At 40.7% G+C, this 27,382-nt stretch overlaps 1 long non-coding RNA gene across 1 annotated transcript in view; it reads right to left on the bottom strand.

Annotated features, from left to right (window-relative positions):
* Positions 1 to 19,927, bottom strand: part of LOC122461741 — a 108,493-nt gene extending 88,566 nt beyond the window's left edge. The window contains exons 1-2 of the long non-coding RNA XR_006283889.1: positions 19,243 to 19,927; positions 18,843 to 18,975 (exon numbers count right to left, since the gene is read on the bottom strand). This is a non-coding gene — a long non-coding RNA (uncharacterized LOC122461741). The remainder of the gene's footprint in view (positions 1 to 18,842; positions 18,976 to 19,242) is intronic.
* Between the last annotated feature and the right edge of the window lie 7,455 nt (positions 19,928 to 27,382).

Genomic DNA, 27,382 nt, shown 5'->3' with positions numbered 1-27,382 from the left:
TTGGGGCATCTTTTGCCATTCTGTTAATAGATTCACAGATATGTAAGGCTGAAAGGGACCTCAAGAAGTCATCAAGTCCAAACCCCTGCGCTGAGGCAGTACGAAGTAAACCTCGTGTTAAACTCTGACTACAAAGCGGAGAGATCCCTGCAAGTAAATTCGGTTTTCAGTTTTGTCCTTTCATAACTTTTCCAGGACTCGACCTAATAACCTCAGAAATATCTGAGGGAAAGGAAATGGGCTGTATCATTTGGTAACTGTATATTTATTCTTTTCCCCTAGGGGCAGACACACTAATCCACAGCACCTAGGCCTGCTTGCTTAAGTTTGACCTCCTATTGACTGTCAAATCTCCAGTCTCCCAGGAATACATGTAGCAGGTTATCATGTCAGCCAAGGTCATACAGCCTACAAAAGACTGGAGATCAGAATCTAGGGCCAGCGCATCAACTGGTGTAAATCTGCATTGTTCTGCTGAAGCAATGGAATTGCACAAATTTACAGCACTTGAGGATTTGCCCCATAAAACACACTTTGTATAAAAACCTGTGGTTTCTGCAGTCACTTCATTTCATTCACTTCTACAGCCAAAGAAATGTCACAATTTGGCTTGTAGGTAAGTAATATTTTTTAAATTGAATGTACCTTGTAGTTCAATCCATAGGTCTAATTTTCCTCAGGAGTTCCCAGTATAACTCTATTCTCTTTAAAGGAGTTATTTCTGATTTACACCAGAGTGGGTGAGAAGAGAATCAGGCCTCACATTTGTAAAAGAAAATAGGCAGAAATCTTGCAAATCCAGAAATTCACCTGGGCCTAATGTACAGAAACAGGTATGGTTAGAGGAATCTAGGTAAGGATTATTATTAATAATTTTAGTCTCCTGCGATGTAGGATTCACTTTCTCAAATGCTACAGATCCGTTATATAAACTGAATTTGGGAAAGTTATGTGGGCTAACATTCACATTATGAAACTGGTAAATATGTATGTTTTTCCCTTGGCATTCAAAAGTTTTTTTGTTGTTTTTTTTTTAAAGCATTAATTCTCTAATGAGAGAGGATTCTTTACATCTCATTTACTGGAAGAAAACATGAGAGGATGGGTTTACTGGAAGTGAAACTCATGACAAAGATTAAATTGGATCTCGAATTGCTGTTATCCTAATGTAAGTATTCTTTATTTGGCTTTGACATTTCTTCCATTGTCTCTTGAAAATTACATTACACATTAGAAATTGTTGATGAAAGTGTGACAGAATGTCTGGTTTTCATTTTAAAAAAGGGAACCCTGTAACATTTCCCCAACTTCACATTATAATTGCATTGTGTCTCAGATTTTCCAGGCATCATTTGCAAAATTATCCTTGTTTCATGTTTAATCTTGAGCTTAACCTGCCAAAGTCCTCCGTTTGTCTTTGCACAACAACTTAAAGATTTTATTTGTCACCAGAGTTTTATACGATTAACACAAAAACAGAAAAAAACAGATCCTAGCTCAGTGTCACACAACTGCCTGGACTGTGGAACCCTATTCATACATTCACTCCCTGCTTCCTCTGAGAGGGCTGTGTCACTGCAAAGTCCATAATATAGCTATCAAAATCAGGAAGACTTTGTGTGTGTGTGTGTGTGCGCGCGCGCGTGCGTGAAAAATTTTTCTCAAACATACACACACACACTCCAACCAGCTCCAATGATGTCCATTACAGACAGAGGATTTTGCTTTTAGGATCTCAGAATTATGATCCAAGTCTCTTTGTTCATAAAACAGTTTCATTTTCCAGTGCTGTTATTATCTGTAACTGATGAGTAGCAATCTTGTTTGGGATCATTTACTGACAGACATATATACAATGATCAGTAAGGTTTAATATTAGCAAGGGATAACAGATTTTACTGGACAGAGGTAGGAGACTATCTGAGAAGCAGAGGGCATGTTGAGTACCTATTGTGGAGCTCATTGGTGCCTTTGTCTTTAGATACCATAACAATAGGTGCCATTCTAAAAATGAGAGATAGCTAGACAGACAGCTCAAGTAAGGAAGGTAAAGCCCATGTTTTATTTCATGGGCACCAGAGCAGTGCCACGGCTCTATGCTTGGATTAGGCTTCTTCATGGAAAGAAGAATAGTTTTTCAAAACAAGATTCTAAATTGCTAGGCAAGCTTCAGAGAGCTTTTTCTTGCATTAGTACAATCCATGCAAATGACCAATAAAATGTATCTACGTGGCAGTGTACTAGGAACATAAATTAGTGTATGTGGGTGCCTTGGTTACTTGCATTTTTGAATGTAAACACAATGTGTTCAGCATCTAATAGCTAAAATTATGAGTTAACAGTAAGAGAAATTTAGTGACACCAAATTCTCTCTTTATGCTTTAGAACACACCTTGGCTATTGAGTTTCTTATGGGATAACGTTTACTGCAGTGCAAAACAATAAATGGTTCCACATCTCCCAAAACACAGTAGCATCCACCCCTTAGGAGGGATCTCATCCAACCTTCTTACCTTCACCCATTCTCCTTCTGGTCAGGAGCTGGGAAGAATCCTCCAAGGTTCAACTTTAGCACAAATTGAAAATATCAGACAGTGCATTCCAACCCCTACTATGTGTTAGAATTACCAGGGTCATACCCCTTTATCTCATGACTGGGAACCATGAAATAAAATTAGCATCAATCCTGCACATCACACATTAAAATCTCCATGACAGTTCCAGCTCTTGAAATGCTAAGTAGTGAGATGTCTTGGTTAGGTTTCAGAATTAGCTTATCTCATACGGTAGCACATAATGTGTAAGCACAAATAAACATCCCAGGAATGGAACAGATGACCCATTTCTACTTCCTGATTTCTACTATTTTATGAACCGCGAGATCACTAGAACTTAATTCAGTTCATTCTGAACAACCAAATACCCCTTTGCTTTTTTCCTTCCCTATACCTGGTGTACTGCTCAGTTCCATTTCCATGCCATTGACGTCAGTGGAATATTAAACACAAAACGGACACTTGATGTTCATTCAGTAGCTCAGCAAGTGCCTTCAATCTGGCTGTTCCTGGAACATTCAGCAGCAGTCAAGCAGCTAATAGGCTTTACAACTAGCCTGACAATGTCCAGATTCTCATTTATGGATAATAAATGTTGACTTTTCATCTTGGTTCATAGGGAGCTTCTCACACACACTCCTTCACCCCTCTCTCTAACAGTCAATATGCCAGTGCTCTTCTGAGTCTCTTTTGAATTCACACAGTTAATTAGGATGTGCGCGCATATCTAAAAATCTATTTAGATTAAGCCTGGATTACAGAGCCCTCTCCCCTGCCTGACCAGTCTGGATAACCAAGCAAAATATGAAAATCCATGTGAAGAAAGCTGTTCTAATTCTTGTGTATCTATTTGGCTTGAGATCTGCCATCAAAGGAAAGAGTGTCATTACTTTGAGCAGCAGGCCTTAAGTGATAGATTTCCAAGTACATCATTTTTAGACCCATTAAGACTATTGGGCCTGTATGGTTGCTAAGATACCATGAATCATGAAGGAAAATATAAGATAATGGTAGATGCAGAAAGGCAGACACTGTGATGTTTATCAGAATATGTTCTCTGAATCTTCCTTATTAGCATCATGATTAGGATCATTTTGAAGAGTTCCCGTCTATTTTTTAAACTAGGTTCTAAAATGTTACTGCATTAAATTGGCAAATGGTATTTATAATTCATATTTTGCCAAGAGTAATTGAATTTGTGGAAGTCAGGATTTGTAATTGCCACAGAGGACTCTATTAATAAGTAAGAAGGTGTTTTTTCCCCAACTATTAAATGGTATCTTCAATTTTGGAATGAAATCCTCCTCCACTGATTTCAAGTATATTCTGGGATAACACAGTGCTTTCAAAAGAGTTTTTTAATTTAAATTTGTTGCTCAGGCAATTGCAGTTGTAAAAGTATACAACAGAAGTAAAGCGGTATGCTGCCACTTTCTTGATATTATAATTCAAATGCCTCTTTTCTACATCATAAAAAATGTTAGCTGTCAGATTAGGAGAAAGCATTAGTTTGTTACTGAATTATTTCCTGCTTTATCTTTGGAGGTAAATTGTGGCAAGAGAAGAGAAAAATTCACAGAGGATGGGGAGAGCAGACCTGTTGCCTCACCCCATTGAGTCTTATGACACAGGCTGAAGCTTCTCTGACTTCAGGTTTCTGTAGTTCTGAAGAAAGTGGAACCGGAGATAGGAAAGGAGAAGAGCGAGGAGCTAGCCACTCTCAGTCCAACTGGACTATTAGAAGGAAACACCATGAGTTTACTGATTCATAGGTAGAAAAGCTTACATTGGGTAGCATGTCTCCCATTGCTCTGAAAAGCTAATAGCGCTCATGGAGACTGCTACACTAGATAGAGTGAGTAAAATGGGGCACAGCCAGGGCTACCCTCCCCACAGCAGTCCTCTGGACCCAGAACTGCAGTAGAGAAACACCCCCCAAACACACACTCTGGAGCACTAGGATACAGGTGGTGGTGACTCCCCCACTCCTGCCATGTGGCCTGGTTGGAAAATTACATGCAAAGAGGAGCCAGATAGAGATTCCCAGCTAGTAGGGGCAGAACAAGCCAAAGCAGGCACCTTGGGACCTCTGGACATTCCAGTCAAAACTATGGACTCTCCTCGGTCTTGCACTGATTGTCTGTGAGCTCTAACCCACCCCCTCCCTCACAGTCTCTTCACTTCAGCTTCTCTCCCACCCGCCACCCCCTGACGCTCTCCTTACCCTCTTCTCGTCTCTTCTCTTTCCACTTAGGAGGGGATCAGCTAAGTAAACCCAACCAAAAAAAGTGGAACTATAACATGCCATTTGCTGCCACCATATTGTTCCCTCTGCTTGTGTGGTCTACCATTTCCCCCACTCTGTGTCTCATTTGTCTATTTAGATAGCTCCTTGGGGCTGGGACTGTATTTGTACAGTGCCTAATCCTTTGTGGGCCCTTGCGCACTACAGCAATAATAGAGTGCAGCAGGAACTTGTAAAGTCAATTTCACTTTAATTATGATACAGTGAAAATGTTAAAATTTGCTGTGTATTTCCTTAGTAACCAGGAAGCAGTGTCTTTCCACACAGGAATTTCTTCTTTGACATCTAGGGAGATGGAATGCTATATAAAAGCAAAATATCATTGTTGAGACATGGAAATATCATCCATGTGCAGCAGAGGGCTGTGTTTTGAAAACATCTAACAGAAGCAGAGTTGTGCAAAAAGAGATGGGCCTCCTTTCTGATTATGATGAATCTATCTAGTGATTGTGTCTTATTCTATATATAACTCATGTATAGATAATTTGATGAAACACAGTAGGTGGACATGGGCACAACACAAAGCCCAGCGTTTCTAATATTCATCACGTCTTGCTTTCTTGGGCTCAGCCAGGATACCACGACTGTCAGGACACATACAGCGGGCAAGCAAAGAGTAAAAACCCCAAGTGAAATAGCATCTGTAATTTTGATGGTGCACTGCAGAAGGTGGAAACGCTGATAAACACAACTGAGTACTGTGAAGTTTAAAAAGGAAATGAGCCTTGAATCTTATCTGTCAGCTAATGTTGCTCTAGGGCAAGGGCAGGCTTTCTTTGCAGTGTTTTTTTCTTTAAATGTGTGGGTTTTTTTGTTATTGTTACATTCAAACAAAGGAGGATGTAGAATCATCATAAGAGGTATTCAGAGTTCGAGCACATACCCAGCTGTTAGAGATGGTTTTGGAACAATCACATAAGTGATTGACTGCGTGACCCATGAGAGGTCCCTTCCAACCCTAACGATTCTTGGAATTGATTTTCTTTTGCAACTCACTTTCAGTTAGTGCTTTAGAAAAAAATAAAAATAAAGAGCTGGATCAATGCTAGCTTCAATGACACAGCCAGCCCTGCTCCTGCAGAATTATCTCCACTGTGACAGTCTTCTTTTTTGCCTTACCTACAAGAAGCCCAGTCTCTAACTTCTTTATTCCTGGTCATGTGATAATAATTCTAGCTTGCTGATCCCTGGATTGTATGGAGCATTTACACAAATGGTTTAGCAGATAAAAAGGGGTTAATGATACTATATATAGTTAGGAAAGAGAGGGCATTGAATTGTGTCTGCTCACTAGTCACCAGAAGAGATTTACACGGGCAGGAAAGTTGAAGGATGGAGTCTGTAGATTGATATTGCAACAGATCAGAGGAGACTCTATGTACTCTACCTCTGTGAAAGTGTATATTTTCATTGGTGAAATTTTCCAAAACCTGTAGAAGTTTCTCAAGGGCAAAATTCCATCATTTCCTCATCTTCAGTGAGGACACAAATTTTCAATGGTGACAATGCTTTCCCCCATTTCTCTAATGTCCTGAAACAGTACACTGGGCCCAGACCAGAAGAGCATTGGAAATGAAAATCAAACCACACACCTTCTCAACGCTGTTCTAACAGACTGATATTTCCATCTTGTTTTTCTACAGCCCCTTAGTTTGCCTGCTGTGATCAGACATATCCTATGGCATCTCACTGGGATGAAGGACTGAGTCAGATGAAAACCATGCCTAACGTGGCAAGAGCTCCCTAGAAGGATGAAGCTCCCTGATGGACTAGGCACAGCAATCTGCTATGGATGTGTTCACATTAGACTTGACTGCATTCCCAAACACCTTTGACGCTCCCTTCAACATGAAGGGTATATGTATATATTTGTTGGCAAGGCCTCTCACATCTCAAATGTTTCCTAGGAGTGTGAGGACATGAGAGGGGCAAATATTTAAAATCTTGATGTCTGGGACTACCAATACAAGGTTTACAAGGCCAGCTTGGCCTGATCTTCATGAAGTCCTTGCCCAGAATTCACTCTGAACCTGTGGAGTTTTTTGTATTTTTTGGAAGTATGACTTTCCACTTGTCCCTCAGGAAGTTTTAGCCAGATCCATTATATCCCTCTCATGCTCTATAGGTGTTGGTGGCCTTGCTTGGGAATTTAGAATTAACACCATCTAATTCCAAAGATTGTTGATCTTGAGTCGCTTTAGTTTACCTACCCCCTCTGCCCCACTGACTATGAAATCATGGATGATGATGATGTGTAAATAGTAGATGACAGCCAGCATGTTGTTTGTATCTTTTCTTGTAAATCCATTAAGAAAGTCATTTAATACTTCAACAATTCCACTATACTTTCCACTTTTATCTTGTTTTTCATTTCACACTAATGTTCCAGCTTCCCCTTGTCTTGTCCCTTGCTTTTTCACAGTTCCAAAGAAACTAATATATTTGCCATTTCTTGCTAGCTACATTTATTTCAGTGCTGAAACTCAAATATCTTAGTTAACAACGCCAATAGCCATTATTTACCAGCTTCAGCAGATTTTTTCTAGCTAGTTTTGTATAAGCTTCCTTTTGCTTTTATCCCTTAACAGATTGAAACGTATTTTATGGGCCAGATCCTCAGCTGGTGTAAATTCTCCATTGGGAATCTGGCCCTATATAAGTATGTGAGAAAGATTCTGAAGAGTTATGTCCTCTGTTTAACTGCAAACCAGGTAACAGTCTAAGTTTCCCCATACAATCTTGTTAATGTGCTGGCCTAAATAAGTGAGAAGATTGGGATCCCTAGAGGAGTGAGAGGATGGTGGAGATTGGCAAATTCCACTCTGGATGTGTATTAAAAACTTTGTGACTTGGGCCAAAGTTTGGTGGTGTTCAGCACTTGAGTTTTAACTCAGCCTACCCTAGAAACAGGTACTAGCCACACCATTTGGATCCAAAACTTGCTTCAAACTTCTGGGAGGGGAAAAGATTCTACCCAAGGAGGATATTAATATTCTCTTATCAAACAGTACAATATGAGCCATCGTGCTCTACTAAAACAATAAATATACAACTACTATGCACTTCTCTAGAATCTATCATCCAAGGGACTCAGAGCATTTTTAAGACACACTGGTGAATTAAGTTGCACAGCACCTTTGGTGGTAGCGATTTTATCCCCAGATTTTAGATGGGGGAACGGAGGTGTGGAAAAGTCAAATGAATTGCCCAAGGTCATGTGGGAAGCTTGCATCAGATCCAGGAAAACAATCCATCTCTCCTGACTTCCAGGCTTATGTTTTAACTACTAAACCATTCTTCCTCCCACAGGTCCTGCACCCCTGAAAAAAAAAAAAACCCTCCTCCTAGCATGACAGGCATATTGGAAGAGAACCACAATTGTCATAGAGTACCTGAAGATAACAGAGAATTAAAACTTTCTAAGTAAGTAGCAAAGTTTACATTATCAAAGTACTGTGAAAACTGCAAGCTATATGCTGAGCTGGTGTAAATCAGCACAGCATCATGAAAATCAATACTGCAGCTCCAAATTATACAGCCCGCTAAGTAATTAATCCTTAAAGAATTCCTGTGAGGCAAATAAATATTACTACTCCCTTTCTATGGATAGAGAAATGAAAAACACAGGGACATTAAATGACTTGCCTAAACCTATACAAATCTATGTTTGTCTAAACTGTCCATCATGGTGGCATCTAAGCACGAACAGAATCAGTGGTAGGACATGGTTTATTACTCACGAACTCCAAATTTCCAATTCTGTGATCAGAGCTCATCCCACTAGACCAGTGGTTCTCAAAGCCGGTCTGCCGCTTGTTCAGGGAAAGCCACTGGCTGGCCGGACCGGTTTGTTTACCTGCCGCGTCCGCAGGTTCGGCCGATCGCGGCTCCCACTGGCCGCGGCTCGCCGCTCCAGGCCAATGGGGGCTGCGGGAAGGGCGGCCAGCACGTCCCTTGGCCTGCACCGCTTCCAGGGGCTTTCCCTGAACAAGCGGCAGACTGGCTTTGAGAACCACTGCACTAGACTACATTACCTCTCAAGGGGGAAAAATTTGCCCTTGTAAGATTTTTCATTCTTATTGTCACACAAGTTGATTGATGTACCATTTGCAGTTCTCACTCAAAATCAATGTTACAAGAATGAGATGTTATATTTCTAATGTCTCACATACACAGCTCTCAAATTATAACAGAGGTGGAGTTCCAAGGTGACCTTTTCACATTCTGCATTTGACTGGATGGCCATTTTACATTCTACATGTTTCCCGAGTTTACAATCTCACTAGCCTGAAAGGAAGGGGTAGTTTTTAAAATACCAAATGCTGAAAGGTCACAATAGTCACTTCACCATATTCACAGACTATTTTATCCATAAAACATTTTTTCCGCTCTTCCTTTTATTCTTATTTCTCTCATTCATTACCCAGCAACAACAACAACAAAAATACCAATTTGATCCTTGGTTGTACCTGTAACAAGGATGGAAGGTGAAAGATTATAACCTATCCCTCTTACTATTATACCATTGGGATATTCTGAACTTGTTTGACTAATTTCATTTGTTGCTCACAGATTTAATTTTATTTTCATCAGCGTAGACTCATTACTAGTCAAATAGTTACTAAATACTTTTTATTCAGTATGGCTGCATCAGTAACACACAACTGTCTATATTAAAGTGTGTCATGTCTGATTTTTACACAATGTTAAGAACCAGGGGAAACCACATGAACACAGTTGGGTTCCAAATAACCATATTTACTGAATATATTCAAATACATATAAGGCCTAGCTGCTCTGTTAGGTTCTGGTGGCATCTGCAATAGAAGCCACGAAGACCCACTAGGACTCTCAAACTATTTAAAGGGATAGCATTCAATTCCTATAAATTGCAGTGCCTCACTCAAATATCACTTTCTGAAAATGATTTGAAGCCCAACCCAATGACCGCTGAAGTTAATGGAAACACTTCTATTGATTTTAATTGGCATTGGATTCGGCACAGAATATCATCAGTGAATCATTACGTTTGGCCTTGTGGTAGCAAGCCTGAAAATGATGACTTTCTCCGATGGCAAGAAACATTCCCTGACCCACATTGAACCTTTTCCGAGGTTCACAAATTAGGTAATTGTTTCCCTCTTTCCATTATTTCTCACTCTGCGCACCTGTGACTTTACAGCTTCCAAGTAGAGGTAAGGAGCCAAAATACTGCAAGCTCTCTTCTGGTTGAAAAGAAAGGCAGAAGAACTGGAGATCTCAAAAGAAAAGAAAGCCCACATTCATGAGATTTTCACAACAAACTATGCAGATTCATAGGCTAGTTTTGATGCTTATCCAAGCTTTCCAGGATCACCTATCCCTGAGACATGCCAAGGAGAGCAATAAAAATCCACAGCTTGGAATAGAAATAGAAGCATTGCAATTTCTGCTTGCTTGAAGTATTATGGTTTCAAGGTTTGTCATGAGATGCCAAGGAGAACCAGCAAACTTGGAAGTCAGGTTGAGGTTAGTAGGGAAAAAAAAATATATCCTTCAAGCCGCCCCACTAAAGAAAAGGGAGGAAACGAAACCTACTTATCCAGTTAGATATTATAAATTAATAAATGCTCTAACACACAGTGTAATTGTTTTTAATCTTTATGCCAGGTGTAAGGAACACTGAATGGAAGATAATCCAATAAAATGGCTTAAATAATAAAACACTGTTTACCTTATAGGAACTCCCCCAACAACTGCCACACACACACAAATTAGAAATCCCCAATGAGAGGTGTATTATTTCTATTGGTTTTTATGCTATCATTACTAATTGATTGCCATCATACATGTCTAATTAAGGGGACGATAACCTGACCAAGGCATTTCTTAGCATCCATAATTGTGCAGGCTTTTAACAATGCACTCAAGCAATCCATGCCATCCAGTCTGACAGGTTATTAAATAACTAAGAGCCACCTTTAGAAAGTATTATCATTCACTGTGATAGACATTCACAGACCGCTCAGTTCATTTTGCTTCCAATGCCACCAGTTCAAAATTATAGCACTTTTCCTGTAGTATCTGTTCTAGATAAAGTTGTGATTTGGTTTACATTCCAACTCCCACCTTCATAATTTCTTCAGACAATTCCTCTTTTTATTCAAATTCTGATTGGTGTAGCTTGTTTGTCTTGCTTTTTAGAAGACTTTTCCACGTTTGCTCTCAGCAGAAAGGACATGCTTCCATGCTTTACTAGATCAGGGTCAGTAAAATCAGCATGTTACAGAATCAATTCTTTATTGTGTCCCCCAACATGGTATCCTAGTACAGCCTTGATATGGCTTCATTGCTAATTTTTGCACGTGTGTATGTGATCAATTATAGAGCTCTGGCATATGCTAGGTGTACTGTTAGGAGTTCAGCCACACTGACTGCCCTGGATATATCCTAAAACAGAAGCAGACGTTTCTGACAGGATCAGCAGGGATGGGTAATAGATGAGGTGTTATAAACGTTCCTCACCCAGTAGTCCCTCACAATCTAAAAAGTAAACACAGAACAATGCCACTGTAATAAAAATCAAATAAACAATCTAAAATGTTGTTAATATCCAGTGAAATAGATTTGTTGTTCTTCTCTAGTTAACTAAATTTATTATTAATTATCCAAGACTGAATTCAGCAAATTAAGTTACCAGCACGTCAACCCACATTTTCATGATGTGGAATGGGAAGCTAGCATAACACAGTTTTACACGCTAGCATTTTCATCTATCAAATTATATATAGCACAAGGAACTGGCAACAAAATCTGCAACAGGGAGCCATAAAGTTCAGCTAGTCTTTATTACAGAGCTCAGCAATCGCTTTCACACTGTTCCTTTAGCAACAAAATCCCCAACACATACCCTCTGTTTTTCCTATTTATGTTCACCCACTATCCAATTAACGTCCTGTTAAGCTGCACACCTGCAGTGGCTTTCTTCTTAGGCCACTGATGTGAAGCTTTCAACTCTCTGCTACACCTACATTATTGCAAACTTATGTTGCTGTAGTTCCTGCTTTTATTCAAGTCCAAAGAGATTACTTTTATAGCATAAGTTTTGCAACTTTTTAAAAAGTTTTTTTAAAAACCCAGTTGCTTACTGAGTCCTCCTTGACCCATTGGTTATGTTGGATGCTCTTAATCATGCATGCTAATAAGCTTACCAGCGATCACTCCAACTCTAACTTGGGCTCTGGCATGAAAAGTCCTTCAACAGTTGACCCAATGGGTTTCCTTGTGGTTTCTAGTTCATCACAGCTTCGGCTCAAAACAAGCACACAGTCTTATGGGGCCTCAGTAGGCGCAGTCCTTCCAACCGTTCATGCCATGGACCAGAGGCAAAGCTGCTTTTGTAATGAGCCAGCCACTCCCAATCCGATTTGATCTCCACACTAGAGATCCACTTCATGGAGACTACAGTGCAAATAAGTGACGGTCACATAAACACCACCCTATACCCGAAACCTACTGACCGCTATACTTACCTACATGCCTCCAGCTTCCATCCAGGAAACATCACATGATCCACTGTTTCAGCCAAGCCCTAAGATGCAACCAAATTTGCTCCATTCTCTCAGACAGAGACAAACATTTGCAAGATCTTTATCAAGCATTCTTAAAACTACAATACCCACCTGGGGAATTGAGGAAACAGATTGACAGAGCAAGACGGGTACCCAGAAATCACCTACTACAGGACAGGCCAAACGAGGAAAACAAACAGAACACCACTGGTCAACACGTACAGCCCCCAGCTAAAACCTCTCCAGCAGATCATCAACAATCTACAACCTATCCTGGAAAATGATCCCTCTCTCTCCCAGACCTTGGGAGGCAGGCCAGTCCTCACTTACAGACAGCCCCCCAACCTGAAGCAAATACTCACCAGCAACTACACACCACACCACTGAAACACTAACCCAGGAACCAATCCCTGTAGCAAAGCTCATTGCCTACTCTGTCCCCATATCTACTCTAGCAACACCATCAGAGGACTCAACCACATCAGCCACACCATCAGAGGTTCATTCACCTGCAGGTCTACTAATGTTATGCCATCATGTGCCAGCAATGCCCCTCTGCCATGTACATTGGCCAAACTGCACAGTCCCTACATAAAAGAATACATGGACACAAAGTCGGACACCAGGAATGGTAACATACAAAAGCCAGTAGGAGAACACTTCAATCTTCCTGGACATTCTATAAGATTTGAAAGTAGCAAAAAAAACTTCAGAAACAGACTTCAAAAGAGAAACAACTGAATTAAAATTAATTTGCAAATTTAACACCATTAATTTGGGCTTGAATAGGGACTGGGAGTGGCTGGCTCATTACAAAAGCAGCTTTGCCTTTTCTGGAATTGACATCTCCTCATCTATTACTGGGAGTGGACTACATCCACCCTGATCGAATTGGCCCTGTCAACACTGGCTCTCCACTTGTGAGGTAACTCCCTTTCCTTCATGTGTCATTATATAATGCCTGCATCTGTAATTTTCACTCCATGTATCTGAAGAAGTGGTGTTTTACCCATGAAAGCTTATGCCCTAATAAATCTGTTAGTCTTTAAGGTGCCACCAAACTCCTTGTTGTTTTTGTGGATACAGACTAACATGGCTACCCCTGATACTTGACACTATAAATGGTAGTTCCATGTTAGAACTCGTATCTCCCTGCTTAGGAGCAGGAGGGACATCACAAACCTCATCATCTTCTTCCACTCCAAGTGCAAGGTGTATTTCATTGACCTTCCCTTCTCCAACAAATACACAGCAGCATGTGTGTTTTAAAAAACTCCAATCCCTACCAAAATGAGACATTCTAGTGTACCTACTTCGCACCCTTGGAACAGGATGAGAGAACAAAGAAAATGTAATAGATGGATAGTAATGTTGCTTAATGTACTATTGGAAGGCAATCAGATACTGCAGTGATGCGAACAGTATAACAACCTGTACCGTATAGAATACTGTGATTGCTGCTTGCGTGGCTGGCCTTCCCCTGTTATAGGCTTTGTTGGTAGAGAAGTCTTCCAGCAAGCGATGACTAGCCACATATAACAGTGCTGCAAATTTCTGGGATTTGGTTCTAATTCTGACTTGTGTAGCTTGTTTTCCTTCCTTTCTTTTTAAAGGACTCCTGCCTCCCCTTGCCCTCCAGAACAGGGAGCAAGGTCAAGGAAGAGAGCTTTGAGAATCAAGGCACAGGTCAGAGATAGAGCACGTTTGAATTGTTTCAAGGAGCTGGAAAGAGCATCAGGCCAGGGCTAAAAAAAAAGTACTGGAGTCAAGAGTGAAAGGCAAAGTTATTCAGGTAGAAAGCAAGGGAATAACATGCACAGTAGGCCCCTGATGCTAGGAACGATATGTAAGTAGGGGAATAGTCCCTGCTATTGTGCGGAACTTTTCTGGTTTCTGCACTACCCCGGTGAGATAGGCTAGTGGAAGGATCTGAGTTCTTGCTCCTACTTTCTTTACCCAGTGGCCTCCCTGCCCTGGAGGGCTCCCCTTCCACTCTCCTGTCTGGCAGAGTCCTTGTAACCCCAACAAGGCTGGGCCCAGGATTCCTCGGGGGCTTGACCCCCAACCCTGCTGTGGTCACCTAGGACAGAGGCTAGGGTGTCCCACTCCGGGGTACTCTCTCTGCGCTGGGCACTTCTCTGACCCACTGATCATTACATACGATTTAAAGCAAATACAATTTATTTAATTAATAACTAGTTTAAAAAGGAATAAGGAAAAATGGGAAAGGTTAAAGGAAACACATCATCCCGCTCTGTGGCAGGGAACATCACAAACAGCGTTTCTGGAATGTCAGGGCAATTCACAGTCTGTTCCTTGTAGGTCCCAGGCCTCCTTCTCAGGCCCTGGCTGTGCTGCAGGGATACTGTGGGTTGAACACTTGCTCTGGAGGTGGCCACACGCTTTCAGGCTCTAAGTGGCAGGACCCTTCTTCCCAGTGTCGTCCCTGCCGTGTAGGGGTTACAATCCCTCCTCCAAGCCTGGCCTGCAGAGCCTTTTGGCTGAGATGTCTCCCTGTGCTGGGCCCGCTGCCCATGGTCCCCCTCGTTCTCCCCAGCTGCTCACCGCACCCAGCTCCAGACTGCTCCAGCCCCAGCTGCACCACTCTGTCTCAGCACTGCTGCTGCTGCTCTGCCTCCAGCTCCCTGGGCTGCTTCTTTGGCCCCTCTGCCTCTGGTTGCTACAGCTCTGCTCCCAGGACAGGTCTGCTCTGCAGGCTGCTTCTGTGACTCTGCTCCCAGCAGCTGACCTGCTTCCTGGGCTGCTTTTCTGGCCCCTCTGGCTCTGGTTGCTGCAGCTCTCCTCCCAGGGCAAGTCTGCTCTCTCTGGGCTGTGCCTCTGGCTTAGGGGCTGCAGCTCTGCTCCCAGCACAGGGTCTGCTCTCTCTGGGCTGCTTTTCTGGTCCCTCTGGCTCTGGCACAGTTCTGCTCCCCGGCTTAGCTTGAGCCCCTGCTTTCTCCTTAGCTCGGCCCCACTCTGTCTGACCCAGGCAAATCCAGCTCACACGGAGGACGGGGCCCACCCTGGCCTCCTGACTTCTTGATTAGCCTGCTCGCCCTTTCAGTCAGGCTGACCTGGAGCAGTGGCCTCTCCCCATTGTTCCTGGGGACTGTCAGTCTCAGGGTCCGGATTTCTCATTTACCCTTCCCCTTTCTTTTAGTACTGGGAGCTAGCAACTAAAACACCCCCGCTGAATGTTAGTAAGGGGACAATAGTCTCCTTACATATGTAACAGATAATGTAATGAACTATAGCTGTATAAACGAACCCACTAGCATGAATCTAAGCCAAGCACCTACAGTTCTTGTTTACTGAATTGCTCCTGTATCTCATCAGGTCCAGCCAATGACATAATACATATTCTAACCCACCATGTTACATACTGCCCGGTAAAACAAGATTATCTGAAATGTCTAATAGCTACAGGGGTTAGACTCTTCTCTGCAATACGGTTTTGTTACAAACCATATCTGCATACATATAGACATCACGGGGTCATTGAGGAATCAAACTCAGCAACCACGGCACCAACTCTTGAGAGCTAGCATCATGTTCCTTTTGTAATTAGAATTATTATAGGTTGGTATATTATTGCATCACATGACATTTGTAGAACTGGGCTTTTATTCAAATCTGCCACACTGAAATGGTTTACCTAAAATGGAACCAAATGCTAAAACCACAGCCATATGATACCTAAAAGTTACACAGACAAGATCTTTCATAACACTGTCAGGCCACGTCAACAAATCAGAGGTGGGCCAAAATCAGAACCACAACAGCAAGTCGAAATTTCTTAGATTTCAAGGATGGCATTTAATATTTGCCTCAAATCTGAAGCTGCCCCTAAAATTTAGTTCTGAGTTGTAGCCAAACCTACACGGGACCAGTTTTGTGGTTTTTATGGATGGAATCTTACAGAAATATAATTTCTGTGACATTTTAACCTCAAAACAGCAAACATTTCACAGATAAGCCATTTGGGTCATAAACCACAGGAAAAACCAACTACTGAAACTTCAGCCTGGTTAAATTCAACCTAAACCATAGGCTTGTTTGGATTTGAGCCCTAATCTTATTCTAGATATACAAATTATCTCCATGTCCCATTTCTACATGTAACACCCTTTCCATAGTCACTGGAAAGGTGAAGAATATTTTCAAGGAATTGAGTTAGGCTTGTTTATTTGTTTAAAAAAGGAAATACATGTGCGTATAACAGTACTGAAATAATTAGTACAATTGCAGAATTTCCTTTAATATTTTCTCCCCACACGTATGTACATTGTAGATTTCTACAAGATTTTTCACTCTTCTAATTTAAATTGCTTCCTATGCTGGCAACTGAATACACAAAATGTATAATTCTAGTGACATATTTCAAGCTCAGCCCTTTGAAGCTTTCCCATCCTAATGCTGCTAGCAATTTTGTCTGCAGAAGATTGGAAGAATCTCCAGAGCATATTACCGTCAACATCTGCCAGAGACACTGAGCAATATTATGTCAGTAATATGTCAAGACATCTTTAATAATGCAAGAAAGGTCAGCAGTCCACAGAATATCAAGTCAAATATCAAAGAACTAAGAATCTTTTTCTCTTTGCATTTTTCATTGGCATTCTTCATCTTTTTTGTGATTAGTTTTATGCCAGCAATAGATTTATACTTTCATACTGGCAATGGATTCTATTTCTCTCTTGTCAAATGTGTGTATGTATGTATGTATGTATGTATGTATGCATGCATACGACTGCTTATGTATTTGTATATAAATGGTTTGTGTATGTATTTGTACATATTCTCTGTCTGAGAAAAGATTCCTAATAATTGAAGAAATAACTTCGATTCCTTTTATGGTCACCAGGCCAAACTGAAGTACAAGAGTCTCTATCCCCAGACCACTTAGTTTTATCAGCTAAATTCTGTATTTTGTGCTTTTCATGACTTCTACTCTCTGAGTTAATGTTGCTTTACAACTAACAGGTTTTTCCTGGAACAGCTCAGGATGTGATCACATAACAGGGCCCTGACCTTTCAGCTATATAATGCTTTTGTGATCGATATCCCAGAAATTAATGTGTTTATCGTATCAGAACATTTTTAAAATCTCATACATCGAGTCACTAATTACCTCAAATGACTATGGTGCTTAAGCTGGGAAATTTGGCCTAGTGCCCTCTGAATTCTACAGAAGAACTGGATTAATTTTGTAGTCTAGAAAAATCATACTCAAATGCAAACCATTTCTACTGTCTCTTCACATTGTTCACCTTCTTGGGACAAATTACCCACTCCATCACGGTTACATTATGTAACAGAGAGGAGAGTGTGTCTTGTATTCTCCATCCCTTCCATGTATCTTTCTTCCCTTTAATTTTCTCCCCTATTCACAGTTTAGTTTGGCTTCCCAATTTATATAGCGTATTCTCTTTTTCGCCAATCACTTGTTCTGGGTCACACGTTTCATCTTATACTGAAACAATACCATTTCTAACCACCATCTGCAGACATCAACAGCACCACCTTTGATTTCCCCTTTTTCAGCAGGAGATGGGACCCTATGTATTACAGCCTCTAGGTTTGTTGAGTCAAAGGTTTGCTACTCTTTGGGGTTCCCCCACACACCATTCTCGCAACTGTATGGCTTCAGAAAGAGCAAGTTCTATGTTCAGTTTTCACTGGTAAATTGGGAGCTAGTACATACAGCAAAGGCCATGCTACCATGGCAAAAGAAGGAGAAAAGCCCATGATCCACTACAAAAAGAAAGCAATAACACCTTCTTTCCCCCCTCACAATCTATCAGACTTGACCATTCATATAACGGAAAGAGGTATCTGATCTCCATCAATAAAAGATAATACTTTTATTATAGCTTTTCATTGATGTAAACTGAAAAATGGAACTGGGTGGAATTAGGCAGACATTCTGCATCAGTTTCAGTACACATTTTAATGTATTAAGAGAGGAAGTAACTAAAATTCTTATTGAGTGAAATCCTGGACCTATTGAAGCTAATGGCAAAACTCCCATAGCCTTAATTGGGGTCAGGATTTTGCCCCTGGTCTTTTGGCTTATTAATAAAAGAACATTTTGACTATTTACCACTTATATCAATATTTTAACCGTTTGAATTTTGCAAGTTTGCTTCTTCACTTGTTAAAAAAAAAAAAAAAGATATAAAAATCTATATTTCCACAGGCATGGGAATCAAATCAACATATGGATCAATATGACAGCAATACTCAAGAGGCCACAATGCAAATGACACTTAGTTGCTTTTGTTACTCACTAAGTCCCTGATCCTTCAAATACTTGAGCATGTGCTTACTTCCCTCATGTGACCAGTCCTGTTAAAGTCAAAGGGACGACTTACATTCTTAACATTAAAACAGGTATATAAATGTTTGCAGAATCACAGCCTAACAGCAAACCTGGAGTTTGGGGGCACAATCACAATCTGCATTGACTTGATCTTGGAGTTGTGTGCACACATCCAGGTCCTCATATTGTTATGGATGTAAAGGAGGGGAGAATCAGCAGAGATATTGGTTACAGCATGGGAACCTATTTCATAAAAAATTTCAGTTAGGTGAAAAAAGGATGATGACTTTCTTTTGAGACAGATTCTGCTGATTCTTTGTGTCAAGACTTCAATGCTGGAAATTTTTTAACCACAGGTGGGGGTCAAAAGGTAGGAATATTTTGTGTGTGAAAAATTCACCCTGTGTATTTGTCAAAAACTCAAATCTTGACAAAAATATATCAAAAAATACAATTTCAGGAAAAACAATGAGGGAATGGGGTGGTCTTATTTTTTCCAAACTCGCTCACCTATCCCCGATGGAATAACCTCCCTCAGACCACCAAAACAGGAGATATTTTTGGACTCCAATCCTCCTGCCCTTATTTTAGTTTCCCTTGTTCTAAGGAAGGTTTGTGGTTATGGTACAAGACCAGGAGGCAGATTCTATTCCTGGGTCTGATAGATATTTCTATGTGGCCACAGGAAAAAATGATTTCATGCCACTTTTTCTCTATAAAGAAAAAAAAAGAAGTTATCCTGCTCAATCTCGCAAAGGTGTTCTCTTTAGTTTACTAAATGTTGCCAAGTGTTTTAAGGTCCTTGATGGCCATTGTATTAAAAACAGCGAGGTGATCAACCAAACTCGATCTTTTGCAATACTGTTAACTTAGATTCCAATTACACATTTAAAGCAAAAAACCACAACAAAAAAACACCTGTCAGTAAAAACTAAATATTTATTTAGAAACTTACTACTAAAAAAGTCTGTATGATTTTTTCCCCAGGCAAAAATTATGCTATTTTCAGTATGAATAATGTGCTGTATGTGCAAATTAATGTCAGGTCACATTTGCTATTCCTGAAAGCATTTTTCTATAACCTATCGCAGTATAGTCAAAGGCACTGACAAGGTCACACCAGAACATAATAAACATTCAATAAAGAAAATGTTGCCATATGTTGATTTCTTCCCAACTAGAGCTGGTTTTCTGAAAAACGGTGCAGCACTTTTCTATTATCAAATGGGGTTCAGAGGCCACGTAAATAAATATACATGAACTAAAAACAAAAACAGCTGGAAAGTTCCCAAAAGGGACATCTAACAACCTCTGAATTGGAAAGGCCTTGGCAGATCAAGGGATCGTTATTAAGATTAAAGGCTTAGACCATACCAGCTGTGAAGTTTAAGCTACTAAATTTAAAATGTTGATAGCATAAAAATGGAATGTAGTAAATGGGGTTATTAATACTTAAAATGAAAGACAAAAAGAGAGAGAGGAAGATGGTGCATTTTCTGTATCCTCATTCTCTCACTGTGCCTTATTATATACTGCAGTGTGTTTTGAGACAGCTAGTGCCTTACAGGTATCTCCTAAGATACCAGACTATATTCGTTCCTGATTCTCCAATAATATTATTAGTCCAGTTTGTGTCTGTTTTGGACAGAGACTTTAAAATAACTTCCTTTTAGAGGAGTAAACTACTTCAGTGATTCCAAGCTACATCTAAACTCTTAAAGGCGGACTTTCTGTACTTTGGTAATTTGATCTATGCTACTCTGATTGCATTTGATGGCATTACTCTGCTGTGCCTAACAAGTAACTGAGATTAGAGACACAAGGTGGGTGAGATAATATCTCTATTGAACCAACTTCTGTTGGTGAAACAAGTTTTCAAAAACTTCTCTCCAAAGCTTGTCTCTCACAACAGAAGTTGATCCAATAAAATATGTTACCTCACCCACCTTCTCTCTCTAATATCCTGGGACCAATAGAGCTACAACAGCATGACAAGTAACCGAGGATGACAGCTGTCTGAGTTCAATGGTGTTACTTGGTATGTTCACACCATCCTTGTGGGATACCGGTTCCCTGAATTGTGTTTCTAATCCAAGTTTGAGACACATTCTACAAACATGCTGCAGAAGCAAGGCTCTGCATCTCTCCCAGTGGGATATGTTAACAATATGTTTACACTGCACCCTCTGTATCTCACTGCACAGACCGCCACCCTATGTAATTTACTCTGAGTTTGGAGTCTTAGATGAGTAACCAGCCAAGGGGCTCAAAATGTTAAAAACCCCTAAATTCCTCCAATGGATACTTTTGTAACTCAATAACTTTATCCCAATGAAAAACAGTTACCACATTAGTTATTGTGCCTTACAGAGCTACTGAAGTAAGATACACCTGCAGAGACAGTTAGAGTCGGGGAGATATAGATATATTAAAGTAATGTTTACTAATGTTTGTCACTGCTTCACCATCTCTATAACTTTGAGAAACTGTCCTTGTATTGCTATTCCTTAGGAGAACACCTAGGCTGACAATGAGAATGTAGCTTCCCTGTGAATGTGTGACAAAATAGGAGATTTTCAAAGCTAGCTGTAAGGGAAGGTTTAGGCTGCATAGAAATTAGCTTACGGATCTACTGTAGCCTCAGAGGAAAGAGACCCCACAGCATGGGTACATATTTCAAATTGCTGAGTACAACCCTGGTAAACATGGACCAAAATCGGAGATCCTGAATTAAATTGACTTCTGTGGGTGATTTATTCAGTGGAGGATTGAAGGATTGGGCCGTATATATTTAAAAATCAAATGTTTTAAACTTCAAAATAGTCATTGAAAAAAATATGAAACATTTCATAAGGAAGAAAGACAGCGATGCCTAGAATGGGAATTGTTTTAATTTTGAATCAGGTAGATATGGGTTTGAATCAATATCCCAGTTCTGAAGCCCCCGCTCTCAACTTGTGATATTTTGGAACCCAAATCAAACTTCATAACTGACCCATATCTTCAGTGGGCTGAACCAAAGGGGCCAGATCCTCAGCTGGTGTAAAGCAACATAGCTCCATTGACTGTCAATTTGTACCTAGTAAGTGCCTTACCCAGTCTTAGTGGTCCAAGCACCCCTGAACTTTGGGAAAAGTCCATTCTAGATCTGAACTCAGATGCCTTTGTGGAACCTATTTGTAAATCAGAAATCAGGGGCCGAATCAGCTTCTAGGAAGGGATGGCAAAGGAAGGTCGGGTTCACAATAGGAAGGTGATAGAGAAGAGGAGGAACCACAGCCACAATAGAGAGAACAGGTTTCAGAGTAACAGCCGTGTTAGTCTGTATTCGTAAAAAGAAAAGGAGTACTTGTGGCACCTTAGAGACTAACCAGTTTATTTGAGCATGAGCTTTCGTGAGCTACAGCTCACTTCATCGGATACATAGCATATCGTGGAAACTGCAGAAGACATTATATACACACAGAGACCATGAAACAAAACTTCCTCCCACCCCACTCTCCTGCTGGTAACAGCTTATCTAAAGTGATCATCAAGTAGTAGGGCCATTTCCAGCACAAATCCAGGTTTTCTCACCCTTCCCCCCCCCCCCCAAACACATACAAACTTACTCTCCTGCTGGTAATAGCCCATCCCTCTTTGAAACCTCTCTTTATAATGCACATGATAATCAAGGTGGGTCATTTCCAGCACTAATCCAGGTTTTCTCACCCCCCCCCCTTCTTAGCCCTCTTGCTTTAAAGTGCATCCATTTCTGCTCCAACGTTGCAGTCACTCCAGTAACTTTCATGTCTCTCTTATAATCTTAGTAAGCATTAACACATGCTCAGAAAATTCAAAAGACTTTGCTCATCAGGTGGATTGCTCTCACAGTATGTGCTCTTAAAAGAAGGTAACCCATTATAGAGAGATATTAATAGGCAAGTCACAAAGGAGCTTTATTGTTTCAGTGAGTAAGAAAATTTATTTCATAACTCTTGATATACAGCATCATTATGTTTTCATAAAGAATTTGCATTAATAAAGTCACAGCTCTTTCCTTGGGGAAATGATGGTACAGGCACCACTGGTGTTGTTAATGTACAGACTTAATGAAACTTGCAGTCTAAAGAGGACTGCTAACAATGGGGTGGGTGACCTGTTTTTATAAGGCATGGCAAGGGGAAGGGTTGCTATACACAGTGATAAACACTGCTACTGTGGCTGGAATGGAGCCTAGGTTCCCCCTCTAGATAGTCTCTTCCTTTCTGGGGTACTGTAGTTATTAGGATTTTCACATAAAATACAGTGATAGTTTCTCTAATAAGCATCCCAGAGCTGTTGCTTCTTTCACAGTCCTCAAACAGCAGCAAGTAAAAAGAATCTCTCTCACGCTCACTCACCCCGGCAATGTTTGGGCTAGAGCCCTCACCCCAGCACTTTCGTATGGACTATCAACAGGTTATGTGCCTTCTGCTGGATTAACTAGCAAGGTAACAAAGGTGACCTCCCAAGTACATTTTTAAATCCTGCTCATCCTAGACGCATTCCCTACAATAGGTACATAAGAAGTAGGTTTTCTTATATCACATGGTAGCAGGTTACTTTAGGTCCAGTGATCTCTCCCCAGAGCGTCAAGAGCCATCACATTGGGAAGACAGCAGTATCATGCAGAATAAAAACAAACAAGGAGTCCAGTTTTCAGAGTAACAGCCGTGTTAGTCTGTATTCGCAAAAAGAAAAGGAGTACTTGTGGCACCTTAGAGACTAACCAATTTATTTAAGCATAAGCTTTCGTGAGCTACAGCTCACTTCATCGGATGCATACTGTGGAAACTGCAGAAGACATTATATACACAGAGACCATGAAACAATACCTCCTCCCACCCCACTCTCCTGCTGGTAATAGCTTATCTAAAGTGATCACTCTCCTTACAATGTGTATGAAAATCAAGGAGTCCAGTGGCACCTTAAAGACTAACAGATTTATTTGAGCATAATAAATCTTATTTCATGGGTAAAAACCCCACTTCTTCAGATGCATGGAGTGAAAATTACAGATGTAGATATAAATATACTGGCACATGAAGAGAAGGGAGTTACCTCACAAGTGGAGAGCCAGTGTTGACGGGGCCAATTCAATCAGGGTGGATGTAGTCCACTCCCAACAATAGATGAGGAGGTGTCAATTCCAAGAGAGGCAAAGCTGCTTTTGTGATGAGCCAGCCACTCCCAGTCCCTATTCAAGCCCAAATTAATGGTGTTAAATTTGCAAATTAATTTTAATTCAGCTGTTTCTGAAGTTTTTTTGTTCAAGTATAGCTACTTTCAAATCGGTTATAGAATGTCCAGGAAGATTGAAGTGTTCTCCTACTGGGTTTTGTATGTTACCATTCCTGATGTCCAATTTGTGTCCATTTATTCTTTTACATAGGGACTGTCCAGTTTGGCCAATGTACATGGCAGAGGGGCATTGCTGGCACATGATGGCATATATAACATTATTAGATGTACAGGTGAATGAGCCTCTGATGGTGTAGCTGATGTGGTTGGGTCCTCTGATGGTGTCACTAGAGTAGATGTGGGGAGAGAGCAGGCAATGTGGTTTGCTACAGGGATTGGTTCCTGGGTTAGTGTTTCAGTGGTGTGGTGTGGTGTGTAGTTGCTGGTGAGTATTTGCTTCAGGTTGGGGGGCTGTCTCTAAGTGAGGACTGGCCCGCCTCCCAAGGTCTGGGAGAGTGAGGGACAGAATGCAACACCATCCACAGCCGCAGAAACAACTCTGACATTATAATCAAAGGAGGTGCTGACAAACGAGGTGCTGTAGTCATAACGAACAGGTCGGACATCAGGAATGGTAACATACAAAAGCCAGTAGGACATTCCTAGACATTCTATAACAGATTTGAAAGTAGCTATTCTTGAACAAAAACAAAAACACACTTCAGAAACGGATTTCAAAGAGAAACAGTACAACTAAAATTCATTTGCAAATTTAACACCATTAATTTGGGCTTGAATAGGGACTGGGAGTGGCTGGCTCATTACAAAAGCAGCTTTGCCTCTCCTGGAATTGACACCTCCTCATCTGTTATTGGGAGTGACTACATCCACCCTGATCGAATTGGCCCTGTCAACACTGGTTGTCCACTGGTGAGGTAACTCCCTTCTCTTCATGTGTCAGTATATTTATGTCTGCATCTGTAATTTTCACTCCATGCATCTGAAGTGGATTTTTTACCCACAAAAGCTTATGCTCAAATAAATCTGTTAGTCGTTAAGGTGCCACCGGACTCCTTGTTGTTTTTGTGGATACAGAGTAACATAGATACCCCCTGATACTTGACATGCAGAATAAAATCTCCTTTAAATGCTAGGAGCACCTTCTGAAATTGCTCCATGAGGATTTGTTGTGGCACTTGGGCTGTTTATTAAAGGAGATGGATATCTGGCACACTAATGGTATCATTAGTGTCTTATATCTGCGTCTTCCCTTTGTTCCTGAATTCCTGGGAACCTTTGTTGTTAAAGGGTGGTTGTTTCAGCTAGATTTACCTAGAGGAGAAATTAATTTCAGAAAACTGGAACTAGAGGGCAGAGACACTAAAAGAAATGGTCATCAAACAGATTATCTGTTCAGAATGCAACTAATCAAAATCTCTTAAGCCTTTGGAAGTCTCAAAAGCCATTTAAGATGTGCAATTGTGATGGCCAACATCTTGGCCAACACACTGAGGATTGAATGAGGGACCTCCAATGCTAAAAGTATGAGCTGCTGCAACTTGAGCTAAAGAGCAACTGTTTATAACTGGGGAATGTCACAACTCCTATCCTCTGTGGATTGGCACAGCGGGGGAGCTACAATATTCATTCACCAGTGGATTATACAACAGTGCCAAAGATGTGGTCATGAAATGGATTTTAGTGATGATGCAGGAATATCCCAGATTTCTGTGCAAGATTCAGTAGTTTGGAAGCCACAATAGAACGTCTGGACCATCCAGTCAACACCCTACATTCTTAGGGAATGTCAACACAAACATTTCCTGAGCAGCAAGATGGCATGTAAATCTACTGAGCTCCCATGTGCCATACAGTAACTGTCCATGTGGACCCTGCCGATGTGCACTAAAAGTCCCCTAGTGTACACTAACATACAGCAGTACATAATGATTTACTACAGTACATCAGCAGGTTCCATGGTGTGCCATAGTATATCAAAGCCCGTCATGATTTACTGGAGTATGTCAAAGGTAATTGGGGGACAGAGTCACTGTGCAGCATGCTGGAGGGCTGCAGAGCTACACACCAGGTTGCTGCTCAGTAAATTCTCATGTAGGCATGCCCTTAGACTAATGGTGGCTAGCAGTTTGCTTCTGCTCTTACTGAATACAAATGGGAGTTTTTCCATTGAACTTAATGGAAGAAGGCTCAAGACCCAAGAATATCACACAAAAACAGATGCTTAAGGTATGATTGTCCACTGCCTTGCACTAGTGTAGTCATTAAAATATGTGCAAAAGGAGTGCAAAGTGCTTTAAAGAAGCTACTTGATTTTAGTTTACAATCACTTTGCACTCCCTTTACACAGGTGTAAATGACTACACAGGATTCAAAGCAGTGAAGAATGTGGCCCTTCGTTACTACAAGTATATTCTCACCACACTGACCTTTCAACCCTCTTTATTATCAGCCTATGAAACATCACTGACATTGCCTTCAAGAGGGCGAGAGAGAAGCCAACCATAAAAGATCCCTTGATTGCAGCGTGCCCAAGAAAGGAGACGGCTGGAGCGAAATAAATGAAAAGAGTAACATTGCCTCCTTCCCTGAATGAATGAGTTGAGACTGGGGAAAGAGCTTATTCAAAGGAAAGAGACTTGGTCCAGAAAAACAAAAGTGAAACAAGAACAATTCTGCTGTCAGAAAAGGAAGGACATTAATAGTCTACAATCAGAAAGAAGATGAAAGCTGCTCCAACTAAGTAAAGCAGCAGACTCGCACTTGAGAGGTGGTAGAACTAAGTGCCTGTTAAAAAGTCAGAAATCAGACAAGGAAACATGCAGGGGACAAGGTTAAATATCATCAAAAAGAAGGATTGAAAGGTCAATAACTTCATGGACATGAAAGGAAGATGAATAGAAAATTGTTCTGGGCCATACCACCACAAAACTCCATTCGACAGAAAGGTATTGATGAGATTTGAAGTGACCAAGAAAAATGTGAAAGATGTGCCCTCTTGATTTTCACAAAGTGAGCCACGAAACGTAGAAAGAAAGAAAAGCCAAAGTCAAAGAAGCCTCTTGCACTGAGCAAGCCCCAGTAAACTTGTAAAGGAAGGAGTACTGCAGGAACATCACAATATGACTTTATTTTAGAGAACGTTCTTTGTATAAAACTGCTTTACAGACTTAGCTAGTACAAGGCAGAGTACCGTGTTGATTATGTAATAAGAAACAGGCTCTTCTGTGTATTTTTAACAACAGAGAAACATTTACTTATTTTGAAATAGACACAGACTTTGCAAGAAATCCTTTACTAAGTCTCCAGCAGTAACCTACTCATCTAAAGCAGAATCAGAGCAGCTGGTACATTGGACACCGTAGTAATCACATTTAGAAAACCAAATTAAAAAAACTTCATTTAATCAATCTACTTTACCTATGGAACC

The sequence above is a fragment of the Chelonia mydas genome, chromosome 9 (genome assembly GCF_015237465.2).
Source record: "Chelonia mydas isolate rCheMyd1 chromosome 9, rCheMyd1.pri.v2, whole genome shotgun sequence".
NCBI lineage: Eukaryota > Metazoa > Chordata > Testudines > Cheloniidae > Chelonia > Chelonia mydas.
The sequence above is the reverse complement of the archived record's forward strand: the minus strand, read 5'-3'. Positions and strand labels throughout refer to the sequence as shown.